Source organism: Hemitrygon akajei, chromosome 1 (assembly GCF_048418815.1).
Source record: "Hemitrygon akajei chromosome 1, sHemAka1.3, whole genome shotgun sequence".
In the NCBI taxonomy this organism is placed as follows: Eukaryota; Metazoa; Chordata; class Chondrichthyes; order Myliobatiformes; family Dasyatidae; genus Hemitrygon; species Hemitrygon akajei.
In genome coordinates this window covers 172,393,213-172,409,141 of record NC_133124.1, presented here as the reverse complement: position 1 = coordinate 172,409,141, position 15,929 = coordinate 172,393,213, and the positions used below count along the sequence as shown (strand labels likewise).

At 46.6% G+C, this 15,929-nt stretch overlaps 1 long non-coding RNA gene across 1 annotated transcript; it reads left to right on the top strand.

Moving 5' to 3' along the window:
• The first annotated feature begins 10,830 nt into the window (after positions 1–10,830).
• On the top strand, positions 10,831–15,913 carry LOC140736564 (uncharacterized). The gene is made up of 3 exons (XR_012100982.1): positions 10,831–10,944; positions 14,195–14,288; positions 15,820–15,913. It is a non-coding gene; the product is annotated as an uncharacterized lncRNA (long non-coding RNA).
• Positions 15,914–15,929: the final 16 nt, after the last annotated feature.

The window sequence follows — 15,929 nt, the reverse complement described above, 5'->3', positions numbered from 1 at the left end:
GTGACTGTTGATTTATTGTGATGCGTGCGCTCACCACAATGACAGAGGGGAATAATGTGTGTGGATGACCCTTTGAGTGTTCTACTGAATGTGCCATGTGCCGTCTGTAATCAGTGACAGGCCTTCCTCACAGAGTGACTCTAACCAGAAGTTACTTCCCGTCATACTACCGGCCTTTGGGGGATAATGAAGATCCTTCAGGGCTTCCTTCATTGCCCCTGCCTCTCAGTTTTCACCAGTGTCAGTCATTTAAGTCCAGACTGGAGACTCAGGAATATTGTCACACACAGATGTAGAAGGATTCTTCATTACTGTTCCATAACAGTTTTGTTTGACCATTTGGGATTATTAGTCCCAAGCTGAACCTGGCAGACCGGTGGACCACTTTTAGTCTGTCCTCTACCCTTTGACCTGTTTGCGTGGGTGACCCTACCAAGAGACAAAGCATAAAGCCCTGACCTCAGCCGTCCTAGCTCTTTGGGTCACTGAGGCACACAAGCCTCCAAAGCACGACAGGGTTGTGGATGAGAGAGGAAGTGGCCAGTAGGAGGAGGGTGGGACAGGAGCCTGAGGTGATTGGTGGATGAGGAGGGGTGAAAGATAACATGTTTTGCGGGGGAATGGGCCAGCACATCACTACAAGAGTAACTTGGGGCAACATCCTGGATGCAGCCATCTTCAGGTGTCTCAGTGGTGACCTTCCTCCTGTCAGGAGGCCAGGACTGGCGATGATTGCTGATCACTGCATGAGGTTCATCCCATCCATGTCTGGGCTCCTGGGCCTGAATCTTGCTGGATTAGCAAAGGGAACGAGCTTCACATCCCCACTGCCCTGAACCTGAATCATGTTTTTCATTACCTACATCCGGTGTGAAATTTGTTGTGTTGTGGCAGCAGTTCAATGCAATTAATAAAATTTATATAAATTACATCAATAAATAAGTAGAGGAAAGAAAAAGGAATAATGATGTAGTAGTGTTCATGGGTTTATGGGTCATTCAGAAATCCGATCGGGGAGGGGAAGAAATTGTTCCTAAAACATTGAGTGTGTGTCCTCAGGCTCCTGTACCTCCTCTCCGGTGGCAGTACTGAGAAGAGGGCTTATTCCGGATGGTGAAGGTCTTTAATGTTGTATGCCAACTTCTTGAGGCACCTCTGCTTGAGGATGTCCTCGAGGATGAGGAGGGCTGTGTCTGTGACAGTACTGACCGAGTCTACAACCCTCTGCAGCCTCTTGTGATCCTGTGCATTGGAGCCTCCATAATGGGCAGTGACACAGCCAGTCAGAATTCTCTGCATTGGACAATTTGTGATCCTGTGTATTGGAGTATCTATACCGGGCAGTGACGCAGCCAGTCAGAAATCTGCACACCGGACATTCTGTTATTTTACATTTATTTAGAAATATGGTGTGGGACAGGCCCTTCCGGACCAATGAGCCCCACCACCCAGCAACACCCCCCCCCCCATTTAACACCAGTGTAATCACAGGGCAGTTTGTGACCAATTAACCGGCTACATCTTTGGAACGTGGGAAGGACCCGGAGCATCCAGAGGAAACCCACGCGGTTACGGGTTGAACATACAAACTCCTTACAGACACGGCCCATTCCCACACCGAGTGGGATTAGCATGAGGCTGACCGTTATGCCACTGTGGCATCCCGAACTCTGACATCTGCAGGCGTTTGCGAGAGTCTTTGGTGACAGAGCAAATCCCCTCAAACTCCGAATGAAAGTTGTTGTTTACTCTTATTTGCCTGATTTGATCGAGGCGTTTCAGTGGTCAACTGACCCTGCAGCTGAGGCCTGCAAGCATTGGGCTCCTGGACCCGCGTCACTCACCTCAGTGGCTCTGTGGCTGTGGACTCACAGTGGGGACTCTGCGGTTTGATAGTTAATGTTCTGTGTGTTATTTGTTTACCTTCTAATTGTGCAATTTGTTTTTTCCACACCATTTTCACACCACTGGGTGTTTGATGGCCTTTGTTGTGTGGGGTATTTTTCTTTAAACTGGTTCTCTGGTGTTTCTTTGGTTAGTGGCTGCCTGCAGTAGACAAATCTCAAGGTTGTATACTCGATACACACTTCGATAATACATGTAATCTGGACTTTGAACTTTGATTAGATCACTGTGCTGGACCCAGAATAGATCGTCTGAGATGTTGACGCTCAGGAACACGTCTACTGATGTGTTGACACCAGTCCACTGCAGATTAGATTAGTCTGGAGAGATTGCAGGTTTGAATGAACCAATGTGACAGTACCTAACCAGGACCTTGTATGGAAGTCACAGTTCACTGATGCAGAGTTCAAAACATATTTATAATTTTCTTCAAAGAAAGAAACTGAGAAAGGCACAAAAGACGTGTGAACATAATTTCACTTCCCCAGCAAGACATGAAGTCAATGTGGATGACGAAGAGGGCAGAATGCAGAACTCAAACCCCAGTCCCTCTCTTTCTCTATGAACCCCGGTGTCTCTGTGACCCCCCCCCCCACCTCCATCCTTACACCCCTTCCCATATCTGTGACCCCTTCTGGCCCCTACAACCCTCTCTGAACTTTGATTAGATCACTGTGCTGGACCCAGAATAGACCGTCTGAGATGTTGACACTCAGGAACACGTCCACTGCAGGTTAAATCAGTCTGAAGAGGTTGCAGGCTTGAATGAACCAACGTGACAAGATCCTGTTTCAATAGGTACATTTAATATCAGGGAAATGTCTACAATATGCACCCTGAAATTCTTTTTCTTCTCAAACATCCACAGAAACAGAGGAGTGCCCCAAAGAATGAAAGACAGTAAAATGTTAGAACCCCAGAGGCCGCCCCAGCTCCCCTCTCCCACCCACAAGCAACAGCAAAGCAAAGACCACCCCTCCCTCCCCACCAGCAAAAAAAGCATCGGCACCCCCCACCAAGCAGTCAAACATGCAGCAAAGCATCAATAAAGTTACAGACTTGCAGAACCCCAAAGACTACTCGATCACCCAGTATTTGACATACCACAGAGTCTCTCTTCTCTCTCTCACTAATAAGGGAAGAAGAGGTGTCCCCATTTCACAGGGAGAGGGGAGACATAACAAAACAACACTGATTTATGATGTTATAAGTCTGTTTTGTCACCTTTTTCTGAGCTCTGTACCTCTTGTTCGCCAGCCACATCAGTCAGCAGTGGCGGCACCACCAGCCTTGAATCAGCCCACCTCCAGAACCGCGGAAATCCGGAACCCTGAAGGCGCAGCTGTCTTCCAGTCCGCGTCCTTGGCATATCAAAAAGTGGCCGGTCGTGAGGCCCTGGGAGCAGGTCCCATTCCAGCAAAGAACCAAACTCAGAGAGTAACTCCAGGTCAGGGTCTTCAAAAGAACCTGAGAGGGAAAAGAGGAGATATCAGAGATAGAAATAAAGCTGTTTCCGAAGATGCAAACAAAGGACTCGCCGTTTACAGTTACTGTTCTATAGATTTTCTAAGTAGGCCTGCAGAAACAGAATCTCAGAGTTGTAGGTGGTGAAATATATGTACTCTGATAATAAATTATACTTCAAACTTTTTTTAAAAATCAGTTTGGATTTAATTTTTTCTTTATGGAAAATCTGAAATCATTAAACTGTCTAACTATTACAGTATTTTCAGCTAGAAAATCATGATATTTTAGACATAAGCCATTAACTTGTTAATCGTCAAATGTGAAGTCACAATCTGCAATTGGGGAAAAATCAAAAGCTGACCATTCTTGTACCTCATCTTCAGAAAAACTTTCTTCTCAATGACTACAAAGACTATTTATAAAAGTCAACAGCAAACTTGTATCTACTGTGACGTTTTCTTCACGTTGTTGGATTAGCAGAACTTTAACTTTGTCACTCCACAAAACATTGTCTCCCAGATACTGCTTTCTTATCTTGTTAATTTTGCCTCGCGCAAAATGAAGTGAATCAATTGGTGTCAGGCCACTATTTTGCAGAACCTTGAACAGTGCAGCCAGTTCATCAAAGGCATCACTTAAAACCTGTAAAGCTACTTTGTATGTGATGTTTATCAATTTCTTGTGACAGTGTAGCCACAGGGTCATTTGACTGATCTTCTTCAAAGTATGTGACCAGTGCCTCATAATTTTTTGTTATTGCTGTCCAAATGTGAAATAAAGCTCTTTGAACTTTAAAATCCACCTTCCTCCCCATCCTTCCCCCTTCCTTGTTTATGGATCATCATTGCAAATTCCAGAACTGCTGGATGGGGGAATGTGGAAAGAGGGGGGTTCCTGAGAATTGTGATGGGGAGGGGATATTGTTGAGCAGGGGAGTGATTTCAGGTACTGAAAGTGTATGTAGACTTGTTTACCACCATAGGATATGGAAAATACGAAGCAGAGTCAACAGAGTAGAGAGTATCCCTACCCATTGTAAAACTACACATGTTCATTTGTGTCTGTCAGGTTGAGAGTGTAACAGGAACAGCCCTTCTGTCATCTCACTGCCACACTGCCTTCCAGCTCAGCCACACGTCTCTGTGACTCTAACCACCAGGAGTGGGGATTTCCGAGATTCCTCCCACACGGAGGAAGTACTCCCCACCCCACCCCCAATCCATATAAACCCTCCGGATCCCACAGCAGGATCAAAGCCAACATTTCTTGTCTCCTGACGAAGGGTCTCGGCCCGAAACGTCGACAGCGCTTCTCCCTATCGATGCTGCCTGGCCTGCTGTGTTCTACCAGCATTTTGTGTGTGTTGTTTGAATTTCCAGCATCTGCAGATTTCCTCGTGATTTCTCGTCTCCGTTTGCCCAAATCAGATCAGGAAGAGGTGAATCAGATCTCAGACTGCTGGTGAGAGACATGACCGTTGGGGTTGAGGGGAGGCACGATTGGGTGTGGGGCGAGGGGGGGGAGAGGTGGGGAGACTCTGTTACTAATTTAACTCTGGCTTCTGTTGGTACTTGCAAAGTTACCTCATCATTGACTTGGATTTAAGAAAGGGAAGCAAAGTTCGTAAAAGTTTCTTGGAGTTTTCTGTTTGGTGTTGTCACAGACAGAGTTGTGGAAAGGCAAACTGTAGTGGTTGAAGTGTACACGGCTTAAAATCAAGTGATCATTAAGCAGAATTAGAACATGCATGAGCTGTATGTGTGGGGATTAATGGACAGAGAACATTTTTGGGTTTGTATTAGTTATGAGAACAGAGAACAGAGTCACTTCATGAGTTAGACCTGGGGAGATCATCTGTCATATCCCCAAGCCTATGGCTGATGTGATGCTTGGAGGGTGGTGAGAACGATTTGTAGGGATCAAGAAAGGAGGGCGAAGGAAAATCCGGTGGGACATAGCGAGGTCGTCTCCAGAGAGAGGGAAACAAAAAAGTAACACTGACATTTAATGGTGAGGGACTGTGAGTCACCAGAGTCCTGAGGTTTGGCTGTGACAGCCAACACAGAACATAGAGCATAGAGCATCAAACATGACAACACACTAGAGCACTTCATCCCACAATGCTGTGACATTATTTTAACTTACTCCATTATTATTGTAACCCTTCCCTCCAACACAAATAACCTCCATTTCTCTTTTGTGCATTTAACTGTGTAAGACTCTCTGAAATGATGATAATGTATCTACCTCTGCCACCTCTCTGCTGGTGTGTACCGTGCACTCACAACACTCTATGAAAAAAGCTTACTTCTTGCATCCACCGATCACTTTAAAGCTATGCCCTCTTATAATCATCATTGCTGCTTTGGAAAATAAACTGCTTGCTGTTCTCTGTGACTACGCATCTCATCATTTTATACCACGCTCTCAAGTCGCCTCTCATCCTCCATTACTCCAAAGAGAAAGCCCTCGCTCATTCAATCTTTCCTCATAAGACATCCTCTCTAATCCAGGCAGCATCCTGGTAAATCGAGACATGGCAACATCCTGATAAATCTTTACAGTTTAACAACATTGTTCTATTATCAGGTCAACCAAACCAGAACTCAATGCTCCAACTGAGGCCTAGCCTGCCCCACCAGTCCTTCAAGTCCTGGCAACATTCTTGTAACCATTCTTCAATTTTTAAGTAGATGATTGCACATTATATTGAAAACAGGCAGGTAGGTAGAGGAACTCTGTTGGTTAAAAAAATAAATCCTTAGAAAGAGGTAACATAGGATTGGAAGATGTATAATCCTTGTGGGTAGAGAGAATAAACTACAAGGGTAAAAAGACACTGATGGGCCTCTGAACAATTGGCAGGTTGTGGTACAAGTTACAAGAGGAGTTAGAAAGGGCATGTAAAAAGGGAAATGTTACAATAGTCATTGGGGATTTCAATCTGCAGAAAAATTGGGAAAAACAGGTTGGAGTTGGATCCCAAGAGAGAGGATTTATAGAATGCCTATGCAATGGCTTTTTAGAGCAGCTCGTGGTTGAGCTCTCTAGGGACAATGCAATTCAGGACAGTAATGAACAAGATTTGATTAGGCAGCTTAAGGTAAAACAGGGGATCCCAATCTGTTTTATGCCACGGACCAATACCATTACGATGGTCCATGGAGAAGTATTCTACCTGGAGGATGAGGCAACCGTGGCTGACGAGAAGTCAAAGACAGCATAAATGCAAAAGAGAGGGTTCAAAGTTCAAAGTACATTTATTATCAGAGTATGTATACCATATACAGCCTTGAGATTCTTCTTGCAGGTAGCCACGAAACAAAGAAACACATTAGAACCCAGAGTCACTTCAGCCCTGAGCCAATGGTTACAGCCACAGCTACAGTCAGTTCAATGCTGAAGCAACTTGATTAAATTGCATTAATAGTAAAAACAAAGTAAACAAAAAGACTTTGAATACAAACTGCAGAGTCCCCAAATGTGAGCCCTGCACGGAGCACTAAGGTGACTGAACCTTGCCCAGGAGCTCGGTAGCTTCGGGGTTTGCTCCTGAAACCCAAGGCTCCTGCACCTCCCAGCAGACAGCAGCAGAGAGAAGACAGAGACACCAGTCAAACAGACAGGCAGTGCTGAACACCTGTTCATTTTCTGCTCTCAACCCCGACAGTTTAATTGAAGTGTCATAGTTGAGCCGATGATGAGTTCGTGCTCCACCATCAGGAAACAGAGTCCCTCCAGCATTTTGTGTGTTACTCTGGATCTCCAGCACCTGCAGAATCTCGTTTGTTTGTATTAGAGGAAGACTGGACTTGTCAGCACCGAGACAAGCATTTCAGCCCAAAATACTCTGTCTAAATCATTATTGATCAGCAGTTCTGGTCACCCAATTACAGGAAGGGTGTGGAGGATTAGAGAGTTTCAGCTTTAAGGCAAGGTTGGACACACTTGGGCTGTTTCCTCTGGAGTCTGAGGATGGACTTGGAGGCAGATATTAGATAGACTATGGCATTCCAGATCTAGAGAATAGGTACATGGAGGGGTGAGGCAGTTTGCAGCTTTATACAACTCTGGTTAGGCCACATCTGGAGAATTGCATTCAGTTGTGGTCACCCCATTACTGAAAGAGAAATGAACCACTTCACACTTATCTGGCTTGAACTCCTTCTGCCACTTGTACCAAGATACAGTGAAAAGTTTATTTTGTATATAGGACAAGGGAAAACAATAAGAGAATGCAGAATAAGCATATCAGCTCCACAGAAAGTGCAGTGCAGGCAAGAAAAACAGTTGTTTATTCATTGATTATGTGCCGTTTAGTATGATATAGGCAGTGATGGTCTTGTGGTAGAAATTGTTACAGCTAGTGTATGATGGGATACTTGACTATTCTGGAGCAGCGGGGCTTAAGACTGCTGATGCATGTCGAGAATAACGTTGGATGATAAGCATAGTACCAAGAACTCCAATAAATAAGATATTAGGCCCCTGGAACCAGGAGGGAGGATGTGTCTGGGGGTAAGTTATGAGACTGATAACAGAAGGCAAGAAGAACTGTTAGCCGTGCTGAGAGATAATTGACATGTCTTTTAAGCAGTTGCTCATGTACTGACCATGGGATGCCAAACAAGGTTATGTGAAGTTGTTCGTCTTGCTGTATAAATGAGCTTGGTTTCACCGAAAAATCAGTTTTGGTGGCGGTGGAGACTGCTGCAGACTCTCCATGATATATGGCAGAATATAGTATTCATGGTAAGACTCTTGGCAGTTTGGAGGATCAGAGGGATCTTGGGGTCCTAGTCCATAGGACGCTCAAAGCCGCTGTGCAGGTTGACTCAGTGGTTAAGAAGGCATACGGTGTATTGGCCTTCATCAATCATAGAATTTAATTTAGGAGCTGAGAGGTAATGTTGAAGCTATATAGGACCCTGGTCAGACCCCAATTGGAGTACTGTGCTCTGTTTTTGTCGCCTCACCACAGGAAGAATGTGGAAGCCATTGAAAGGGTGCAGAGGAGATTTACAAGGATGTTGCCTGGATTGGGGAGCATGCCTTATGAGGATAGGTTGAGTGAACTTAGCCTTTTCTCCTCGTAGCAAAAGAGGATGAGAGGTGACCTGATAGAGGAGTATAAGATGTTGAGAGGCATTGATCATGTGGATAGTCAGAGGCTTTTTCCCAGGGCTGAAATGGTTGCCACAAAAGGACACAGGTTTAAGGTGCTGGGGAGTAGTTACAGTGGAGATGTCGGGGGTAAGTTTTTTACTCAGAGAGTAGTGAGCATGTGGAATGGGCTGCCGGCAACGTGGTGGAGGGGGATACAATAGGATCTTTAAAGAGACTTTTGGATAAGTACATGGAGCTTAAAAGAATAGAGGGCTATAGGTAAGCCTAGTAATTTCTAGGGTAGGGACATGTTCAGTACAACCTTGTGGGCTGAAGGGCCTGTATTGTGCCGTAGGTTTTCTATGTTTCTATATCATGTTAAAAATGAAACTCAGAGTCACTCCGGGGGTTCTCAGTTAGTGTTTCCATGACAATGACCATGATTGTTCTTGGCAAACTTTTCTACAGGAAGTGGTTTGCTATCGCCTGCTTCTGGGCAGTGTCTTCACAAGACTGGAGAGCTCAGCCATTATGTGCCCAGAACCAGAACTTAAGATATGCCTCAGATGCTCTGACAGACAACCACCATCTATTCCCATGGTTTCAAGTGACACGGATCAGGGAAACCTGAGTTTGAAGGGGAGATTGGACAAATGGTAGTTTGGAATTATTAATAAATAAATACATATTTATTTTCCTCTCAGGGTAGCATATGGTGACATAAACGTTCTTTGATAATAAATTTCCTTTGAACTTTGAATGTCAGCTACTTGAGGACAGATTGAGGTGAGAGGAATGAAAGTTTAAAGGAGAAGTACAGGGCATTATTTTTTACACAAAGAGTGCTGGGTGCCTGCAATGTGCTGCCAAAGATGGTGATGGAGGCAGAAGCAATAGGCGTGATTGAGAGGCTCTGAAATAGGCAATTGAATGTGTAGATATTGTCCATGTGCAGGTAGATGGGATTTAGTTTAATGCAGCATAGTGAACAGCACAGACATTGTGGGCTGAATGTCGATCTCCCATGATGTTTTAAATAGAATTATCTGTTTTAAAGTGAGCAGGAAACGAGTTGGGAGATGGAGATTGTCAGTTGAGAGTTGTGATGAAGCAGTAGGGTAGCACCGATGGGCTGAGTAGCCTTGTCAACATTCCCATTTGTTCTGTGTTACAGGGGAGAGCTCAAGATGGTGAGATTCCTTCCGCAGGTCTTCCTACTTCTAGTAGCTGCCAGGCACATCTGCTGCTTCATGCCAAACTTCGGAAGTGGTAGCCGAACACATTACAATATTACCAAGACGGCAGCCCTCCAAGCCATCCTCACGGTCTTCCAGCAAGTTCCCAGTCCACGAGGAAACGTTGTGCCCCAGGGTACCTTCCAGGCTGACGTAAGTGAGGGTGCATTAATCTGTGCTCAGTTCTTCAATTGTAAGGTGGGTGGGGAGGCTGTGTAGGGGAGTGAGAGTGGATTACACAAAAGGATTCTGTATTTGCAGTCTGTTTCCCAGAATACATGTGACAGAGACGTTGTTGGGAATGTCATCAATGATGCTTCCATCCAAAGTGGGGATATGAGACTATTAAATCAGATGTGGTCTGACCCAGGGACTGGAACCGTGCACGATGCTCCCGGTGGGGGTCTGACCCAGGGATACGGAGACTGGAACCGTGCACGGTGCTCCCGGTGGGGGTCTGACCCAGGGATACGGAGACTGGAACCGTGCACGGTGCTCCCGGTGGGGGTCTGACCCATGGATACAGAGACTGGAACCGTGCACGATGCTCCCGGTGGGGGTCTGACCCAGGGATATGGAGACTGGAACCGTGCACGGTGCTCCCGGTGGGGGTCTGACCCAGGGATACGGAGACTGGAACCGTGCATGGTGCTCCCAGTGGGGGTCTGACCCATGGATACAGAGACTGGAACCGTGCACGATGCTCCCAGTGGGGGTCTGACCCAGGGATATGGAGACTGGAACCGTGCACGGTGCTCCCGGTGGGGGTCTGACCCAGGGATACGGAGACTGGAACCGTGCACGGTGCTCCCGGTGGGGCTCTGACCCAGGGATATGGAGACTGGAACCGTGCACGGTGCTCCCGGTGTGGGTCTGACCCAGGGAAACGGAGACTGGAACTGTGCAGTGGTCTGGCCCAAGTGCAGAACATTAATACAAGGCTTTTCCTCCACAGGGCCATGACCTGACAGCAGAGAGACTCTTTGCCATATACTATGGAGAGCCGGTATCTGTCCGACGGTTCAGTCAGTGCATGACGGTGATGGGGGCGGCCAACACCTTGGTGGACGTGGTGTATGTGCTGTCCAAGAGGAGGCATTTTGATTCAGAGGCAATCCTGGAGGGCAAGAAGCTGCTACTGAGGGGCAAGGCCAGTGTGGTGAGGGCTATACTGGAGGACAAACGATTCTCTGCACTGTTGTCCATGGGCTCCACTCTCCACACACTACAGGTAGGTCCAGCCCTCGGAGCGGTGGGGAGGGAGCACTGTGGCAGGGGCAGTAATGAGGAGGTTCCATGGGAGGGGGTGAGGAGTGAGCACTGTGGAAAGGGTGGTAAGGTGGGAGCACTGTGGGAGGGGCAGTGCAGAGGGTGCACTGTGGGATAGAAACATCAAAATCCTACAGCACAACACAGGCCCTTCGGCCCACAAAGCTGTGCCAAATATGTCCCTATTTTAGAATTACCTAGGCTTTACCCATAGCCCTCTAGTTTTCTAACCATGTACCCATCCAGAGTCCCTTAAAAGACCCTATTGTTTCCGCCTGCACCACTGCCGCCAGCCCATTCCACGCACTCACCACTCTCTGCATAAAAAACTTACCCCTGACATCTCCTCTGTATCTACTTCCAAGCACCTTAAAACTATGCCCTCTCATGCTAGCAATTTCAGTCCTGGGAAAAGCCTCTGACTATCCACACGATCAACGCCTGTCATTATCTTGAACACCTCTATCAGGTCACCTCTCATCCTCCTTCGCTCCAAGGAGAAAAGGCCGAGTTCACTCAACCTATTCCCATAAGGCATGCTTCCCAATCCAGGCAATAATCTGGACAGTGAGGGGGAAATGCTCTGGGGGGTGGGAGTGAGGTGGGAACACTGTGCGACGGCTGGTGAGGTAGGAGCACCGTAGGAGGGGGGTGGAGAGGAGCGAATCCATGGGAGGGGCTGAGAAGGGTGTGCTGTGGAAAGGGTGGTAACATGGGAGCACTGAGGGAGGGGTGTTGAGGAGGGAACAGAACGGGAGGGATGGTGCGGATGGTGTGCTGTGGGAGGGGCAGTGAGGGGGAATGCCTGATATGGGCGGTGAGGAGGGAGTGTACAGGAAGGGTTATCAATGAGAGAGTGCTGCCACAGGGACGGAGAGGAGGGAGAATGTTGTGCGGAGGAGGGTGGCAAGGAGGGAGTGCCACATTATCATCACAATATTGTGTTGTGAAATTTAAATGATATTAAACCTGCCCATGTTGATAGAAATAAAATGATTCAATTTTAATGTAATTTAATAAATTTTAATTTAATTCAACATGGACCACTCCCTGATGGGTCACTGACCTGGTTCCACCAGCACTTTTTCACCCCTGTCCTCAGGATAATAAGAGTCACAGTGCAATACAGAATAGATACAGACCCTTCAGCCCAACCAGAACATGCTGACCCAGCTAGTCCCAGTTCCCTGCATTTGGTCCATATCCCTCCAGGCCCAGAACATATGTGTCTTAGGCACATATCTATAGTTAGGGTGCCTAAGATCTTTCCAAAGTACTGTATTTGTCAGCGTGGAATGGAATGTGAGTTTGTAAACCTGGATGTTGGGAATGGCCGGGGTGGAGTGCCACAGGAGGGAGTGTAGGACAGGTGGCAGAGAAGGAATGCCAGGGGCAGTGGGTGCATGGGTGCAAACATACCCAGCCCTGAGACATCAGGCAAGGTCATTTGATTCTATGCAATTGGTTTATTGATCTCTCTGGTGCTTCCTGCTCCCTCCGCTCTCCCTTCCCCTTTCCCCAACCATGACCCCCCTCTCCCTGCCCCCTTCCCATTCTCAGTCTACAACAGAGACCCATATCAGAATCAGCTTTATCATCACACACATATGCAATGAAGTATGTTTTTTCGTGGCAGCATTACAGTGCAATATATAAAATTATTGCAGGGCTGTACAAAAGTCTTTAACACCCTAGCTATATATACGTGCCTAAGACTTTTGCACAGTCCTGTACCTACCTGTCCTAGTGCTTCTTCGATGATACTATTCTACCTGTCTCAACCACTTCCTCTGGCAGCTCATTCCAAATACTTGGATTAAAAATTAGCCCTTTGGTCCCTTTTCAACCTTTCCCCTCTCACATTACACACAGGTTTAGTCTGCCCTAACCTGGGGAAAAGACTGGAACCACCCACCTTATCTCTGGCTCTCCTCATCATAAACATCTCTTAAGGTCACCCTCACTCTCCGATGTCTCCTCCTTCACCCTTAACCCCTGTTCTCCTGTTCTAGACCAACACACACAAAATGCTGGTGGAACACAGTGATCTAGGAATAATGGTGCATAGTTCCCTGAAGGTGGAATCTCATGTGGATAGGATGGTGAAGAAAGCTTTTGGTATGCTGGCCTTTATAAATCAGAGCATTGAGTATAGGAGTTGGGATGTAATGTTAAAATTGTACAAGGTATTGGTAAGGCTGAATTTAGAGTATTGTGTACAGTTCTGGTCACTGAATTATAGGAAAGATGTCAACAAAATAGAGAGAGTACAGAGAAGATTTACTAGAATGTTACCTGGGTTTCAGCACCTAAGTTACAGGGAAAGGTTGAACAAGTTAGGTCTTTATTCTTTGGAGTGTAGAAGGTTGAGGGGGGACTTGATAAAGGTATTTAAGATAATGAGGGGGATAGATAGAGTTGACGTGGATAGGCTTTTTCCATTGAGAGTAGGGGAGATTCAAACAAGAGGACATGATTTGAGAGTTAGGGGGCAAAAGTTTAAGGGTAACACGAGGGGGAATTTCTTTACTCAGAGAGTGGTAGCTGTGTGGAATGAGCTTCCAGTAGAAGTGGTAGAGGCTGGTTCGGTATTGTCATTTAAAGTAAAATTGGATTGGTATATAGATAGGAAAGGAATGGAGGGTTATGGACTGAGTGCGGGCCAGAGGGACTAGGTGAGTGTAAGCGTCGGCATGGACTAGAAGGGCTGAGATGGCCTGTAATTGTTATATGGTTATATGGAACTCAGCAGGCCAGGCAGCAGCTATGGAAAGGAGTAAACAACTGATGTTTCGGGCTGAGACCCTTCATCAGGACTTGACGCGAAACATCGACTGCTTCATCCTTTCCATAGATGCTGCCTGACTTGCTGAGTTCCTCCAGCATTTTGTGTGTGTTGCTATGGATTTCTAGCATCTGCACAATCTGTCATGTTTACATTAGTTCTAGTCTCACCCAAACCCAGTGCAAAAAGCCTGCTTGTATTGACCCTATCTAAATCCTCGTAATTTTGTATACCTCTATCAAATCTCCTTTCAATATCCTGTGCATCAGGAGGTGAAGTCCTAATCTATTCAACCTCCTCCTGGAACTCAGGCCTCCGAGTCCCGGTAACGTCCTTGTAAATCGTGTTCTTTCTAGTTTAACCTTGTCCTCCTCACGACGTGCTGAACAAAATTGTCCACGTCACTCCAAGTGCCATTTTCCTTCAGGATTTCTACAGCCACAGCAACTGGGTGGAGCTGGGCTATAAAAGTCCGAACAGGAACCTCATCGATCCCAGTGGGACGATCGGGAATCTAGCAGGTGAGGGGGCCGCGGCCTTTCGGATTAACGCTTGCCGACGACGGTGAATGGTTTCTCACAACTAGCGCAGCAGTTTGGGACATCTAGAGGGTTGAGTTCAATTCCAGTGCCGGCTGTACGTTCTCCCTGTGACCATGTGGGATTCCTCCGGGTATTCCGGGTTCTTCCCACAGTCCATTGACACGGGTTAGTAGGTTAACTGGACATTGTAAATTGTCCTGTGATTCGGCGAGGGTTAAATCGGTGAGTAACGAGTTAGTGTGTTTCGGTGGACTGTTCCGTGCTGTATCTCTAAATGAACAGTAAAGTTAGAATGAGCAAGAGTAAATCCGTGAATGAATCAGGTTTATCATCACTGATATATGCCGTGAAATGTGTCGTTTTGCAGGAGCAGTACAGAGCAATAATGAAGAATTATGATAGATTACAATAAGAAATGCAAAAATAAATAAATAGGATAATAAAGGGAGCAAAATAGAAACTGCTGTTTATGGGTTCATGAACCGTTCAGAAATCTGACAGCAGAGGTGAAGAAGCTGCTCCTGAAAAGTCGAGATTGTGATCTTCTCCCTGATGGTAGCAATGGGAAGAGATAGAGTGGATAGTGCTGACGAGGGGTCTCGGCCCGAAACGTCGACAGCACTTCTCCTTATAGATGCTGCCTGACTTGCTATGTTCCACCAGCATTTTGTGTGTGTTGAGTGGATAGTCAGAGATTTTTTTTCCCAGAGTGGAAATAGCCAATACAAGGGGGCATACTTCTAAGGTGACTGAAGGAATGTACGGCGGGGGGCAGGAATGAATCTATCAGAGGTATGATTTTTACACAGGGAGTGGTGGGTGTGTGGAATGAGCTGCCAGGGAGGGTGGGAGAGGCCAATATATATTTTTACAATTTTATTTAGAGATGTAGCATGGATCAGACCATCCCAGCCCATGAGATGCACCACCCCAGCAAATCAACACATTTGAAGTTCTGGTCTCATTCTCGGGAGGATGTGGAAGCTTTGGAGAGGGTGCAGAGATTTTGCCAGCACAATGCCTGGATTAGAGAATACGGAACTGTTGAGCGAACTAGGACTTTTTTTGGAGCAAAGGAGGATGAGAGGTGACAAGATAATGGCTAACAGCAGAGGACATCCCTTCAAAGTGAGTCGAGGAAAGTGTAGGAGGGATGTCAGAAGTACACCGAGAGTGGTGGGTGCTCAGAATGCACGGCCAGGGTGGTGGTAGAGAGGGAAACATTAGGGGTGTTCAGAAACACGCGGATAAAAGAAAAATGGAGGGTTATGTGGGAGGGGAGGGTTAGACTGAACAAAGTAGGTTACAGGGTCAGCACAAGTTTGTGGGCCAAATGGCCTGTGATGTAGTGTTCTTTGTTCTGGAGAACATTGGTGAGGCCACACTTGGGACGTTGTGGTCACTTAGGGTCTGAGCATGGGGATGAGGGGGACTTGAGGAGGATGGTGAGAAAGGGGGAAATTTGCACATTGAGAGGGCAATGGAGCCAGTGTTCCTGTTCCTGCTGCAGGGAGAGGTGACAAGACCTGCCAGAAATGCTCCAGCCCAGAAAGCTGCCAGGAAAATATCCTGCCCAACATCATCAGTCGCAAACTCATCACCACCGGCTACTTCAGTCTC